This window comes from Tachyglossus aculeatus, chromosome 9 (genome assembly GCF_015852505.1).
Source record: "Tachyglossus aculeatus isolate mTacAcu1 chromosome 9, mTacAcu1.pri, whole genome shotgun sequence".
In the NCBI taxonomy this organism is placed as follows: domain Eukaryota; kingdom Metazoa; phylum Chordata; class Mammalia; order Monotremata; family Tachyglossidae; genus Tachyglossus; species Tachyglossus aculeatus.
In genome coordinates, this window is record NC_052074.1 from 24,062,399 (window position 1) to 24,078,829 (window position 16,431).

The 16,431-nt window shown below is 42.7% G+C and overlaps 1 protein-coding gene across 1 annotated transcript in view; it reads left to right on the plus strand.

Moving 5' to 3' along the window:
* The window catches only part of BABAM2 (BRISC and BRCA1 A complex member 2), a 359,856-nt gene that overhangs the window by 50,963 nt on the left and 292,462 nt on the right, over positions 1–16,431 (plus strand). The gene's annotated exons all lie outside the window — the stretch shown is intronic.

Here is a 16,431-nt window from a genome sequence, read left to right on the forward strand (position 1 = left end):
CTTTGCCACTTGCTTGCTTTGTCAGCAAGTTTTACTTTTTGCCTCAGTTTCCCCTGATTGAGTGCCTTGTGCGTATTAAATTCCTGTTCTCCATCCTCCATGAATTGTTAGCTCAAAGTGGGACAAGGATTGTGCCAGATCTGACTGTATCTATCCCAGCGTTTAGCAAAGTGCTGTCACAGTGAGCAGTGTCAGCTGTGTGACTTTGGGCAAGTCACTTCACTTCTCCGTGCTTCGGTTACCTCATCTGTAAAATGGGGATTAAGACTGTGAGCCCCACGTGGGACAACCGGATAACCTTATATCTATCCCAGCACTTAGAACAGTGCTTGGCATATAGTAAGCGCTTAACAAATACCATCACTATTATTATCATTATTATTATTAACACCACTATTCTTATTGATTTTAAAAAATATTTAAATGCTATACCTATTCACATCTCTAGGTCCTCCTGCTTTATATTATATGTTACTAACATACTGAAATCAATGTCAGGACAGTAGATATTAACTGTGAGAGCTTGTTATGAACGGAAAAAGTCCTTTTGATTGGAAAAGAGCAACATAGGATTGGAATTAAAGAAAGGCAAAAAGGATGCCTTCGAACTTAATTTCTATTAGGCCTACCTCTGGTTTCAAATGACCACAACTCACAAAATGTGGGGAGAAATTATGTGCCAATTGCTGATGTAATTTTAATTTTATTTATATTAATGTCTGCCGACTGTAAACTCATGTTAGGCAGGGGATATGTCTGTTATGTTTTTGTACCTTTCCAAGTGCTTGTTGTACTCTCCCAAACGCTTAGTACAGTGCTCCGCTCACAGTTAGTGCTCAATAAATATCATTGAAGGAATGAATGGCTAATGTGAACAGAGCACTCTGCTCCCCTACCACCCCTTAAATCTTCCGCCCCTTTCTGCTGGGAATGATGGTGATAGCAAATGACTTGAACAGGAGCTATATGACTCCCTGGTGTGGGAAGCAAATCCCTGGAAACAGCAGAGGAGCAGGAGTGAGGGAAGTGAGACAGCAGAGGAAAGATGACAAGATGTACCTTTTAAAATTCCTCAATATAGGAATTTAGGGCTTGGTCATCATGTTGGCATTGTTGCTGGAATGGGAAACTAAACAAATTATGGTTAAGTCTATGGGAAAATGCATCCCACAATGCAAGAGGTCACAATACACTCACATTTTGGAGGAGCCTATTATGTACTTGGAAAACTGATGAAAGAATAAAAACCAAATGAAAATTTGTAAATATTTGAAAGGGAATGGATACCGAATAATAACCAGGATAATTTTGTGAACATGGATGTCATCGCAAACTGATCTAATATCTATTTTTTATCTAAGCCTGATAGATTTTTTTTTTTGACTTTAGCAAGTATAGAAAGGCTTTTATGCAGAAGGTAATGACAGATGATAGCTGGTTATTCTCCATCTCTAAAGAAAGCTGATCAAGAGGAAAGAAGTTTTAAATTTTAGCATATGGCATTTAGAATAAATAAGCTAGAATTCTGGAGGAGTGAGAGCTCCGAGTGTTGTTCAATATTGAAGTTGGAGGCTGTGGAAGATCTTCTCTGGAGGTCTTGGGAAATAGTGAGAGATTTTAACTTGCCTGGGATGTTTTGTGAGGTTCAACTACATATAGGAATAGAAATGACTTCTCTAGGCCCTTGAGTCCATGTTTTGATTCATTTTAAAAGTGGAGCCTGATTGGATAGGGGGATAAAGGAAAACATATAAAGTTAGCAGAAGAGATTTCAGGCCATTAGATTGAAAGCTCTTTGAAGTCAGGGACTATGGTTTTTGCTTCTAGTGCCCTTTCCAAGCACCTGCTCTAATGTTCTGCACTTATTAGGTGGTAATAATAATAATAATGATGATGGTGATGATGGCATTTATTAAGTGCTTAGTATGTGCAAAACACTGTTCTAAGCACTGGGGAGGTTACAAGGTGATCAGGTTGTCCCCCGGGGGGGCTCACAGTCTTAATCCTCATTTTACAGATGAGAGAACTGAGGCCCAGAGAAGTTAAGTGACTTGCCCGAAGTCACACAGCTGACAATTGGCGGAGCGGGGATTTGAACCCATGACTTCTGACTCCAAAGCCCGGGCTCTGTCCACTGAGCCATGCTGCTTCTATATCTGTCATTTTATTTATTTATATTGATGTCTATCTCCCCTCCTCTAGACTGTGAGCTCACTGTGGGCAGGGACTCTTCATTGCTGTCTTGGACTTTCCAAAGCGCTCAGTACAGTGCTCAAGATAATCAGTGAATGCTATGAAATTATTTTATTGTATCTGTTAAGCACTTCCTATGGGTCAAGCTCGTTGTGGGCAGGGAACGTGTCTATTGTACTCTCCCAAGCACTTAGTACAGCGCTCTGCACACAGAAAGCACTCAATAAATATGATGGAATGAATGAATCCAAGTTAATCAGGTTGGACAGTCCCTGTCTCACGTGGGGCTCAGTCTGAGTAGGAGGGAGAACAGATAATTGTTGAAGGTCCTGGGGTTACTTGAATCAGAGTATCGGGAACGAAAATGGGAGAGAAGTTTAAATTATTCTCCTCTCCATGACTTTCCTGTCCCTGTTGACAAGACTGCTGTCCTCCCTGTCTCTCAAGCTGTGACAACTTTGGCATTGTGTCCTTGACTCGCCTCTCTCCCGCTAACCTACACGTCCAGTCAGTCGCCGTACCCTATCAGTTGTATATTCACAACATCCTGCTTCTGTCCTGCACCTCTTTGTAGATTGTGGCTCCGTATCTTTCGTGAAATCAAAACCTTTGCGAGGGCAGACAGCTGTTTTTTACCCACCCTCATTATTTGTAGTATTTTCTACTGTCTCAAAAAGGTTTTATACGGTGACCTGCCTCACTCGTTCAGGGGCAGGGGAAGCGGTTTTGTAGTCTTGTCGCAAAAACTCAATGTGCGATACCTTGGGATAGAAAGCAACCTAAAATATGAAAGGAGTATGTTTTATTTTTGTTTTTAGGTATTAGGGGTAGTCTCAATGGTCTCACTTTCTGGGGGAAATGACATTGTTCTGATGTCAAAAAAATCCTGTCAGTTTGTCATGACTGATAAGATTTATGTAAATCTTTGAGCTTGTCTCTATGTTGGATGACGTTTGTACGTTTCCGACTACTCTGTTAAATCCCCAAAGTGGTCTTTGCACGTCTACTGCAATGATTTCTAAGGGGGTCGAAGTATCTTGCTTTCTTCATTCCTAGAAATTCTAGGCAATTTTGCTTTTAGAATGGCTTCACGTGAACAATTTCTTTGCTTTTTACAGTATTTTCTCGGGGGCAGTGTCTCTTGTCTTTTCCTTTGAGAGCTGTCAGTCGAAATATAACTGTTGGGAAACAGTTTATTGCCCTTATAGAACTACTGATTTTTGTCCTTTTCCCCCTGCGGCTTCCCGATCTATTTTCATCTTGGGTGACTTGATATTTTTCATTGTTTTCTGTATGTGCTATGGCACACCGAGTTCTTTCCCAGCTTCATTTTCACCCCCCTTCATCCTATGTTCCCGAAGAGCATTTCTGTCTCCTTGGAGGATTTTTTTTTTCCTCCCTGCCAGTAATTTCTATTTCCTGTTTTCCAGTCAATTCTACTGAATTCTTCTTTTAACTTTAATGCCCCTTTTCAAAAGGGGAACCTGTTTTGTTCATTGTTGGTTTGTAGCACTGTCATAAATGAACTAAATGGGTTTTTAAGACTTTTTCTTGAACTAGCTGTTGAAAGGATTGGATATTTTAGAACTATGTTACACTGTAGCTCATTGTTTTATATATTGTTTAATTGTAATGTTAATTCAAACATTGCCTAGCCCCCTCGAAGTTTATAAAAATGATTTGACTACAATGTCTACTTCCAGACAGTGCTTTATATAAAAGCCAAGCATGTTGCACAAACTCTGATTGCAGTATCATACATGAATTTAGAGAACTCAGTTACTCAGATTTGTTCCTATGTGTTTGATCCCATTAGCAATGAAACCCTGTCAAACAAAAATCATAGAAAAGAAAAATTGGTAAAAAAAAAAATCAGTATGTTCTCCCTGGTTCACCCTTAGGCCATCACAGTTTGTTTTTTTTTCTGATTTTTTTTTCCCCCAGGTAGCTTTGTCAGTTGGGTGCAGAATCCTGGATTTTTTTTACAATATATTCAATTTTTGTGACTAGGAAGCCTCTTTGGCTGTGCAATATGAGTTTTTGTTGCTTAATTTATCTTCATATTCCTGTTTATAGCTGCCCAGTCTTCCTCTAATCAATTACGTTTTCCCTGAAAGCCTGTATCTCCTTCATAATCAGAGCTTTATTAATATTATGCTCTCCATCTGGGAGCCAAAAGTCACATAAGTGACACCTTTGAATTAGTTGTGGACATACCAAACAGTGTTGTGGTATATAAAGCTCCTTGAAGACAAGGATCGTGTCTGCTCTAACGGTTGAAATTCCCCAATCATTTAGGACTGTGCTCTGTACAGAATAAGCTCTCAATGTATATCAATCAATCAATCAATCGTATTTACTGAGCGCTTACTGTGTGCAGAGCACTGGACTAAGCGCTTGGAAAGTACAAGTTGGCAACATATAGAGACAGTCCCTACCCAACAGTGGGCTCACAGTCTAAAATTATCAATGGGCCAATTAAAATGTCCTATGGAGTAGAATCACAGAGCTTCCTGAGATTTTATTGTCACACGTTAAAAATGTAGTTCCCATTTCTGAAGACTGCATTTTCTGACCAGTGACATAGATGGTACAATGACATTAACAAACAATTTCATAGTTGAAGTCATGCCCAAAGTAGAATGATCACAGGGGACTAATAATAATAATGATGGTGTTTTTTAAGCGCTTACTGTGTGCCAGGCACTGTACTAAGTGCTGGGGTGAATGCGGGCAAATTGGGTTGAACGCAGTCCCTGTCCCACGTGGGGCTCACAGTCTCGACTTCCATTTTACAGATAAGGTAACCTCTGATTCCCAAGGTCACGCAGCAAGCTCTATGTTCCTGGGAAATTTGGAGGGACATTCCTTTAAAGACGGCTGTGGGGAAACTTACCGCTGCTCGAGAGTCCCTTGGGCTTCACACAGTCTTCTTTGTGTAACTTACTAAACGTTGTGAGTCACCACAGAGAGTCTACGCAACTGCCAGCCTCTTCACACTTCAAGGGGAAGCTCACTAATTTGTCTATATTCAAAAGACCGCGCGTCCTTTCAGCATGGCACATAACACTTCTGCTTTCAACTAAGTAGAGTGAGAGCCAGCTGTAAAGGTGGGCAAATGGTTTGAAAATAGTTGTCTCGATAACAGTGGGAGTTTCGGTTCTCTACTTATCCTGGCAAGAATTGGAACGAGAGAAGCAGCATGGCCTGGGAGTGAGAGGACCTGGGTTCTAATTCCGGCTCCACTGTTTGTCTGTTATGTATATATGGTTGTACATATTTATTACTCTATTTATTTATTTATTTTACTTGTACATATCTATCCTATTTATTTTATTTTGTTAGTATGTTTGGTTTTGTTCTCTGTCTCCCCCTTTTAGACTGTGAGCCCATTGTTGGGTAGGGACTGTCTCTATATGTTGCCAATTTGTACTTCCCAAGCGCTTAGTACAGTACTCTGCACATAGTAAGCGCTCAATAAATACGATTGATGATGATGATGATGTAGCTTTAGGCAAGTCACTTAACTTCTCTGTGCCTCAGCTACCTCATCTGTAAAATGAGGATTAAAGCTGTGTGTCCTATGTGGGACATTGGACTGTGTCCAATCTGTTGCAAGGTTTTTTTCTGTCCTGTATAACCTATTAGGGAAATACGGTTTCTCCCACAGAGCTTTTGAATGCATGCTAAACTTGTTGAAGGGTCATAGTTTGAGACCGCGATTTGGCTTAGTTGAAAGTGCTCTCCAGAGGCCAGTACTAGTAATGTGGGGAGAATTGAGCATTTCATTCATTGTCATATTTATTGAGCGCTCTACTAAGCGCTTGGAAAGTGCAATTCAGCAATAGAGACAATCCTTGCCCACACCTGGCTTACAATCTAGAAGACTCCGGGCTCCTCCAAGGCTGCAGGACACTCTAAAGCTGGCTCTGGGTAGTATCGCGGTTCCTAGACGGAATCAACTTCTCAGGCCTAAATAAAGTCATTTGGAACCGAGGATTTCCCAGAAATGACTGGATCCCAGAAATAGGCTTGAGTCTCCCTCCCTTCCCCGGCTCGTGGTCAGATTTGTTCAAATCTGCATCCGTGTGTTTAGTCCAGATGGCATTGGCCTCAGATATATAGGAAGGGAATCAATCAATCGATGGTATTTATTGAGCACTTACTCTGTCCAGATCCCTGTACTAAGCAGCTGGGGGTACTGTAAGCAGACTATACAGAGTTTACAATTTCACCAAAGAGATAGATGTTAAAATCAAATTACAGATCCCCCTCCTTCCCCTCTCCATCCCCCCGCCTTACCTCCTTCCCCTCCCCACAGCACCTGTATATATGTATATATGTTTGTATGTATTTATTACTCTATTTGTACATATTTATTCTATTTATTTTATTTTGTTAATATGTTTTGTTTTGTTCTCTGTCTCCCCCTTCTAGACTGTGAGCCCACTGTTGGGTAGGGACCATCTCTATATGTTGCCAACTTGTACTTCCCAAGCGCTTAGTACAGTGCTGTGCACACAGTAAGCGCTCAATAAATATGATTGATTGAATGAATGAAAAGTGGGTGAAACAATCAATCAATCATATTTATTGAGCGCTTATTGTTTGCAGAGCACTGTACTAAGCGCTTGGGAAGTACAAGTTGGCAACATATAGAAACAGTCCCTACCCAACAGTGGGCTCACAGTCTAAAAGGGGGAGACAGAGAACAAAACCAAACATACTAACAAAATAAAATAAATAGAATAGATATGTACAAGTAAAATAAATAAATAGAGTAATAAATATGTACAAACATGTATACATATATAAACAACCAAGTATCAAGTTGCTGGAGTTGACTCAAGTGCATGGGTGACACAGTAGGGAGGGAAATAGAGTGGGGAGATAAGAGATTAGTCAGCGAAGGCTTCTTGGAGGAAAAATGACCATTTTGCTACATTCCACTTGCTTAAGCATTTCTTCCAAAATTATATCTAGTAGTTCACTCCTACGGTAGGTCTTTTGGCCGTTACTAATGCACGCGGTAGTCCGTGACGCAAACCAGTCTCGTATACCTAGATTCACGCTGCAGTGTATCCAGTGCTTTGTACGGTGCTCTGCACACATTAAGCGCTCACCAAATTGACTGCAGTGACTTGATTTTTGATATCAAAGAGTCTTCACTGTGGAGTAGTCATCTGTGAATGGGGTAGGATTCAAAAACGTATCTTAAATCCAAACCGATCCTCTGCTTAAGGACTGTAACAAGAAATCCTCTCGGGGACCAGGGAGAGTTGGGAAGGGAAGAAAGAAATCACTTTGCTTTCCCTTCCCTTTCCTTTCTCTGAGTTTAATCTCCCGTGAAAGACTTCCAGGTACTCAGAGCCACAAAGAGGTTATATGGCCTCTCCAAAGAAGTTACATTACATCTCTGCTGGCTAGGCCAAAGGACAAATGTTTTTAAAGTCCCGCTGGTGGGCTGGAGGGGAAACCCTTTTTTTCCTTTTTGTTTTCAGGCAACTCCTTGGCTGAATAAATGTTTACTCTCTCTCCTTCCAGATCAAGGCAGGGGAGGAAGAATAGGAGGGGAAAGGAGAGAGGAGGAAATGGCAGGGAAGCCAGGCAATTGTAACATTTGTTGCCCTGCCTTTGGCTGGCAGTCTTCAGGGTCCTGCAGGTTAACCTTTTTCAATAAGAAAGGAAAATACCCAGACTGGCAGAGTGGACAGGGGGAAGGAGGTGAAGAGTGGCCAGAGGGGAAGGATGTGAACAAAGGAGAGAGCAGTGCTTTGCCCATAGTAAGCTCTTAATTAATGCCATTAAAAAAAAATAGGAAAGACCAAACCAGATCCAGAAACTATCCACAGATCCCTTCCCCCCTCAAGTCTGAGTTAGATCTGTGGATAGTTTCCTGCCCACACTGGCTGAACAGACATCTAGAAAGCTGGGACTTTGAGAGGTGGAAAGGACTAGTGGCTTCAAAATCCAGAGACTTTCATAGTATAAATAAATTGTGGCATTTGTTAAGCTCTTACAAAGTGCCAGGCACTATGCTAAGCACTGAGGTGGATACAAGTAAATCGGGTTGGACACAGTCCATGTCCCACATGAGGCTCACAATCTTAATCCTTCCTCTCCCCCTCGTCCCCCTCTCCATCCCCCCATCTTACCTCCTTCCCTTCCCCACAGCACCTGTATATATGTATATATGGTTGTACATATTTATTACTCTATTTATTTATTTATTTATTTATTTTACTTGTACATTTCTATCCTATTTATCTTATTTTGTTGGTATGTTTGGTTCTGTTCTCTGTCTCCCCCTTTTAGACTGTGAGCCCACTGTTGGGTAGGGACTGTCTCTATGTGTTGCCAATTTGTACTTCCCAAGCGCTTAGTACAGTGCTCTGCACATAGTAAACGCTCAATAAATACGATTGATTGATTGATTGATTAATCCCCATTATACGACTGAAGTAAGGGAGGCCCAGAGAAGGGAAGTGACTTGTCCGAGGGCACACAGCAGACAAGTGGCAGAGCCGTATTAAGAACCCAGATCCTTCTGATTCCCAGGCCTGGGCTCTTTCCAGTACGCCATGCTAGTTGGATGTGAGCAAGGTTTTGATACCACGTAAGGGCTATTAGAATATTTTGTTTTTTTTTTTCTTTCTACTCTGTGTTAACAGGGGGTTTTCCTATGCACACAGCACTTTCCAGCCACTTTTATCCCTAGGTCACTTTTTGGAATAGACTTTCAGGTAAGAGTTACCTATTAACTGCATGGATCCTTTAAACCCATTATCCACGTTTCTTCAATATGTTCACTTCAGGACACTGGTCCAGGAACAATACTTTGTAATTGTAGGCTCTGTTGCAACCTTAATTAACGTTAATTATATGTTTACTGATTTCTGAATCAAGTGGTAGTTCTGAAGTGTTTTCTTCGAAACATCTTCAGCATTGGGCTAAATACCTAGGAACTGATTTTTTTTTGCATTTTTTATAAAGCGCTTACTATGTGCAAGCACTGTTCCAAGTGCTTAAATAGAGCGCTTGAGTGAGAGAAAATTTAGGGTTCGTAGAAGAAACGAAGCCAATAATCCCAAACACCTGCTTTCAAAGGTTCTTTAAAGGCTTATTCTCGCTTAATACATACTATTACTACTACTATTTTTAAACTGCTGTCATCCTCATTAGTATTTATTAAGCGCCTGTTGGACGTATTAGGTGCTTGGGTGTGTACAGTAAAAGCAGAAGACGCAGCCTATGTTCTGAGGAGCTTAATCTAATGGAGAAGCTTGATTCTAGTTTACTGTGGGGGAAAAAAATCTTATACCTAGATTCGCGCTGCAGTGTATCCAGTGCTTAGTAGTATTTATTGTGGGGGAAAAAAATAGCACACATTTATCCCCAGTAAAATCATTCAAAGAAATACTCAAGTTTTCAATCAGTTCATGAAACTAGTCCTTAATATGCGTGAAGAAAGAATTTTGGCAAAATAGGGGAATAATGCCCTTAAATCTTTTGGCCGTTGATTTTGTAGCTGTTTGATGATGGAGAAGCAGCTTGGGCAAGTCACCTAACTTCTCTGTGCCTCAGTTACTTCATCTGGAAAATGGGGATTAAGACTGTGAGCCCCATGTGGGACAACCTGATTACCGTGTATCCACCCCAGTGCTTAGAATGGTGCTTGGCAAATAATAAGTGCATAACAAAATACCATTATGATGATGATGATGATGATGAAAATATTAAGGACCGGAAAAAGTGCATGGACACTGATTCAGACAGAGTCTCTGTCTTATAAGGGGCTCACAATCAAAAGTGGGTGGGAGAGGAGACGCATAGGGAAATGGAAAAAATAAAACTTATTAATAAAGTAACATCATAATTGGTATTTAAGGGCTTTATTATATGCTAAATTAATCTGATCGGACATAGTCTCTATCACACGAAAGACTCACGGTCTAAAGACAGAGGAAGGAAAGGTTTTTTTACGTATATTTTGCAGCTGAGGAGACTGAGCCAAAGTTAGACCCTCAGCGCTTTGCACATAGTAAGCGCTTAATAAATACCATCATTATTATCTCCTGATTTCCAGGCCCATGCTCTGGCCGTGCAGCTTCTCTAGCAATAGAAGTAGAAGTTCATTATTGACTAGAAGGAGGCAGTCTTGGATTCTTTTCCTCCCTTCAAGGCCCTCCTGAGAGCTCACCTCCTCCAGGAGGCCTTCCCAGACTGAGCCCCTTCCTTCCTCTCCTCCTCGTCCCCCTCTCCATCCCCCCATCTTACCTCCTTCCCTTCCCCACAGCACCTGTATATATGTATATCTGTTTGTACATATTTATTACTCTATTTATTTATTTATTTATTTGTTTTACTTGTACATATCTATCCTATTTATCTTATTTTGTTAGTATGTTTGGTTTTATTCTCTGTCTCCCCCTTTTAGACTGTGAGCCCACTGTTGGGTAGGGACTGTCTCTATATGTTGCCAATTTGTACTTCCCAAGCGCTTAGTACAGTGCTCTGCGCATAGTTAGCGCTCAATAAATGCGATTGATTGATTGATTGATTTACCCCCTCAGTCCTTGCTACCCTGGTCCTAAACTGCCCCAACCTTTTTAAGATTTGGAATGATGGGAAGCTAGGCTTCCGTGGGACAGGGACTGTGTCCAAATCATTTGCCTTGTATCTACCCCAGCGCTTAGTACCATGCCTGGCACATAGTAAGCACTTAATTACTATTATAATTATTACTATTCTGCCCAGTTTTCCGCTGTCTCTCTCCTCCCCCCAACACCTTATTTTGAGGGGTGGGATTTGACTCCCCTGTATTACCTTGGGCAACCTTAACCTCTGCTCTTCCAGATAAATAGTAATAATAATAATGATGGTATTTGTTAAGTGCTTACTATGTGCAAAACACTATTCTAAGCACTGGGAGGTTACAAGGTGATCAGGTTGTCCCACGGGGGGCTCACAGTCTAAATCCCCATTTTACAGATGAGGTAACTGAGGCACAGAGAAGTTGTGACTTGCCCAAAGTCACACAGCTGACAATTGGTGGAGTCGGGATTTGAACCCATGACCTCTGACTCCAAAGCCCAGGCTCTTTCCACTGAGCCACGCTGCTTCCCTGGTGCCTTATGGATTCTGGAGCCCCCGTGAAAGGGAGATTTGGGAACACATTAGGTCCCAGATGCATCACTGATAAGTATAAGAGGGACATTTGTGTCTGGAGGGGGAAAAAAAAATGTTTTTTAGAGTTTTGTTAACACCAGGTGAAAAATAATGAGTAGAAGCAGTGTGGCTTAGTGGAAAGAGCACAGGCCCGGGAGTCAGAGGCTCTGAGTTCTAATTCCAGCTCTGCCACTTGTCTACCGTGTGATCTTGGGCAAGTCACATTTCTGTGCCTCAAATGACCTCATTTGTAATATGGGGATTAAGACTGTGAGCCCCAAGCAGGACACGGGCGGTGTTGAATCTGTTGAGTTTGTATATACCCCAGCAGTTAATCCAGGAGCTGGCACCTAATAAGTGCTTAATAAATACCATTCAAATTAAAAAAAGGAGTAATTGAATTGGTGTCAAATTAGGCACTCCATCCACCACAAGAGCACCTAGATTAGCACTGTATGTATGATAAGGAGGAGCAATTTATAGACGTCTACCCACATTGTACTGTTTTATATTAAGATCAATCAATCAATCGTATTTATTGAGCACTTACTGTGTGCAGAGCACTGTACTAAGCGCTTGGAAAGTAGAAGTTGGCAACATATAGAGACAGTCCCTACCCAACAGTGGGCTCACAGTCTAGAAGGGGCAGATAGAGAACAAAACCAAACATACTAACAAAATTAAATAAATAGAATAGATATGTACAAGTAAAATAAATAAATAAATAAATAGAGTAATAAATATGTACAAACATATGTACATATATACAGGTGCTGTGGGGAAGGGAAGGAGGTAAGACGGGGGGATGGAGAGGGGGACGAGGGGGAGAAGAAGGAAGGGGCTCAGTCTGGGAAGGCCTCCTGGAGGAGGTGAGCTTTCAGTAGGGCCTTGAAAGGAGGAAGAGAGCTAGCTTGGCGGATGGGCAGAGGGATTGGGGGCATTCCAGGCCCGGGGGATGACGTGGGCCGGGGGTCGACGGGGGGACAGGCGAGAACGAGGTACGGGGAGGAGATTAGCGGCGGAGGAGCGGAGGGTGCCGGCTGGGCTGGAGAAGGAGAGAAGGGAGGTGAGGTAGGAGGGGGCCAGGGGATGGATGGACAGCCTTGAAGCCCAGGGTGAGGAGTTTCTGCCCGATGTGCAGATTGATTGGGAGCCACTGGAGATTTTTGAGGAGGGGAGTGACATGCCCAGAGCGTTTCTGGACAAAGACAATCTGGGCAACAGCGTGAAGTATAGATTGAAGTGGGGAGAGACAGGAGGATGGGAGATCAGAGAGGAGGCTGATGCAGTAATCCAGTCAGGTTAGGATGAGAGATTGAACCAGCAGGGTAGTGGTTTGGATGGAGAGGAAAGGGCGGATCTTGGCAATGTTGCGGAGCTGAGACCGGCAGGTTTTGGTGACGGCTTGGATGTGAGGGGTGAATGAGAGAGCGGCGTCGAGGATGACACCAAGGTTGCGGGCTTGTGAGACGGGAAGGATGGTAGTGCCGTCAACAGAGATGGGAAAGTCAGGGAGAGGGCAGGGTTTGGGAGGGAAGACAAGGAGTTCAGTCTGGGCATGTTGAGTTTTAGGTGGCGGGCAGACATCCAGATGGAGATGTCCTGAAGGCAGGAGGAGATGCGAGCCTGGAGGGAGAGGGAGAGAGCAGGGACAGAGATGGAGATTTGGGTGTCATCAGCGTAGAGATGATAGTTGATAGTTAAGATGATTCATTCATTCAATCGTATTTATTGAGCACTTATTGTGTGCAGACTGTACTAAGCGCTTACTAAAGGCTAAGAATCTATTCTCCTAGGAATAGATTTCCAAAGGGGCTGCACTTTGGGCTCAGCACCTTTGTTGTGTCCTGAGAAGTATTTTCTAAAGTGAAATTCCAAGGAGTCGGCTTTATCCTAAAAAAAAAACCCAAATTTTGAAATTTACATCTATCCTCCATATCAGATTTCTGGATCAAACTCGCACTGTTTACTAGTTCAAAGATATTTTTGACAGTACTCCTTTAGGGATCGGAAAATCCAGCTGTGTTTTCTGCCGCTGTGAGGATTCTTTCTTTGGAATTCAGCTGATAGCTTACTTTCTGACACGCAAGGCACAATAAATTTGTCCCGACTTTTTCGAAGTCGTTCCGTGTCTGTTCAGATTGAATTTAAAAAAATGAGAGAGAAACCAGGAACAAAAGAAAGATGCCTCTATATCATTATTTAGACTAAATCATCCTGGGGCAGGCCAGGCTGAAAGAAATGATACAGAATCCATACTGTTGCAACGGCCTTAATGACATTTGACGCAGCTAGCGGGGATTCTGACTGCAATTTTGTGTGGAAGGTCTGAAAGGTATCAGGTTAAAATAAGGGAAGCAAGTTGGTTCCCCCCCCCCAGTAAGATTACGTCGTCACGAATTAATCGGTGGTATTTATTGAGGGCTTTCCGTGTTCGGAGCACTGTACTAAGCGCGTGGGAGGGTACGATGCCTTCCAGTTGGCTTTCAAGCGGGGCTTGGTGCAGTTCTCTTTGTCCTACAGCTAGTTTGCCCAGACCCTGGGAACTAACTACCCTATGGCTTCCCGGACAAACCGGTAGTGGGGGACAGAATTGGGGGTCGTGAATTAGGAGAAACGGGTTCGTATTAGGGTTCCTAAGGAGGCTGTGAAGCGGAACGTGTCATTTGGCCCCCAGAACATTGGTTTGGGCTGCGAACGCCAATCCTTGTTAATCAATCAATCATATTTATTGAGCGCTTACTGTGTGTACTAAGCACTTGGGAAGTACAAGTTGGCAAGATATAGAGACAGTCCCGACCCAACAGTGGGCTCACAGTCTAAAAGTGGCTAATGATAGACGCTTGAAGTTAGAGCCTCAGTTCCCTCATCTGTAAAATGGGGATGAAGACTGTGAGACAACCTGATCACCGTGTGACCTCCCCAGTGCTTAGAACGGTGCTTTGCACATAGTAAGCGCTGAATAAATGCCTTTATTATTATAATTATGTGGGGGAGCCAGGGTTAGAACCCATTCATTCATTCGATCGTATTTATTGAGCGCTTACTGTGTGCAGAGCACTGTACTAAGCGCTTGGGAAGTACAAGTTGGCAACATATAGAGACAGTCCCGACCCAACAGTGGGCTCACAGTCTAAAAGCGGCTAATGAGAGACGCTTGAAGTTCGAGCCTCAGTTCCCTCATCTGTAAAATGGGGATGAAGACTGTGAGCCCCCTTGTGGGACAACCTGATCACCGTGTGACCTCCCCAGTGCTTAGAACGGTGCTTTGCACATAGTAAGCGCTGAATAAATGCCTTCATTATTATAATTATGTGGGGGAGCCAGGATTAGAACCCATTCATTCATTCGATCGTATTTATTGAGCGCTTACTGTGTGCAGAGCACTGTACTAAGCGCTTGGGAAGTACAAGTTGGCAACATATGGAGACAGTCCCAAAGCGTCTAATGATAGACGCTTGGAGTTAGAGCCTCAGTTCCCTCATCTGTAAAATGGGGATGAAGACTGTGAGCCCCCTCGTGGGACAACCTGATCACCGTGTGACCTCCCCAGTGCGTAGAACGGTGCTTTGCACATAATAAGCGCTGAATAAATGCCTTTATTATTATAATTATGTGGGGGAGCCGGGGTTAGAACCCATTCATTCATTCGATCGTATTTATTGAGCGCTTACTGTGTGCAGAGCACTGTACTAAGCGCTTGGGAAGTACAAGTTGGCAACATATAGAGACAGTCCCAAAGCGTCTAATGATAGACGCTTGGAGATAGAGCCTCAGTTCCCTCATCTGTAAAATGGGGATGAAGACTGTGAGCCCCCTCGTGGGACAACGTGATCACCATGTGACCTCCCCAGTGCTTAGAACGGTGCTTTGCACATAGTAAGCGCTGAATAAATGCCTTTATTATTATAAGTATGTGGGGGAGCCAGGGTTAGAACCCATTCATTCATTCAATCGTATTTATTGAGCGCTTACTGTGTGCAGAGCACTGTACTAAGCGCTTGGGAAGTACAAGTTGGCAACATATAGAGACAGTCCCGACCCAACAGTGGGCTCACAGTCTAAAAGCGGCTAATGATAGACGCTTGAAGTTAGAGCCTCAGTTCCCTCATCTGTAAAATGGGGATGAAGACTGTGAGCCCTGTCGTGGGACAACCTGATCACCTTGTGACCTCCCCAGTGCTTAGAACGGTGCTTTGCACATAGTAAGCGCTGAATAAATGCCTTTATTATTATAATTATGTGGGGGAGCCGGGGTTAGAACCCATTCATTCATTCGATCGTATTTATTGAGCGCTTACTGTGTGCAGAGCACTGTACTAAGCGCTTGGGAAGTACAAGTTGGCAACATCTAGAGACGGTCCCTAACCCAACAGCGGGCTCACAGCCTAGAAGGGGGAGATGGACAACAAAACAAAACACCACTGTGCTCTCTCAGGGCCTTAGTATGGGGTATGCAGTAAATGTTATTAAGTGGACTGGAGTGATGCTGAGGTTTGAAAGTGTTTCCCCAGAGGATCATAACCATATTATTCTATTTATTTTATTTTGTTAATATGTTTTGTTTTGTTGTCTGTCTCCCCCTTCTAGACTGTGAGCCCTCTGTTGGGTAGGGACCATCTCTAGATGTTGCCAACTTGTACTTCCCAAGCGCTTAGTACAGTGCTCTGCATCATCAACATCAATCGTATTTATTGAGCGCTTACCGAGCACTGTGCTAAGCGCTTGGGAAGTACAAGTTGGCAACATATAGAGACAGTCCCTACCCAACAGTGGGCTCACAGTCTAAAAGGGGGAGACAGAGAACAAAACCAAACATACTAACAAAATAAAATAAAGAGAATAGATATGTACAAGTAAAATAAATAAATTTATATGAATGAATGAATGAATATGATAAAAGATCTTAAACTCCTCAAGGGCAGGGATCTCATCCACCAATGCTACTGGATTCTACTCTTCCAAGTGCTTATTACAGCGTTCTGCACTCAACAGAACGGGTACCAACTCTGTTATATTGTAGTCCCAAGCAGTAAGCACCCAATATTTACGATTACTAGATACCATTGA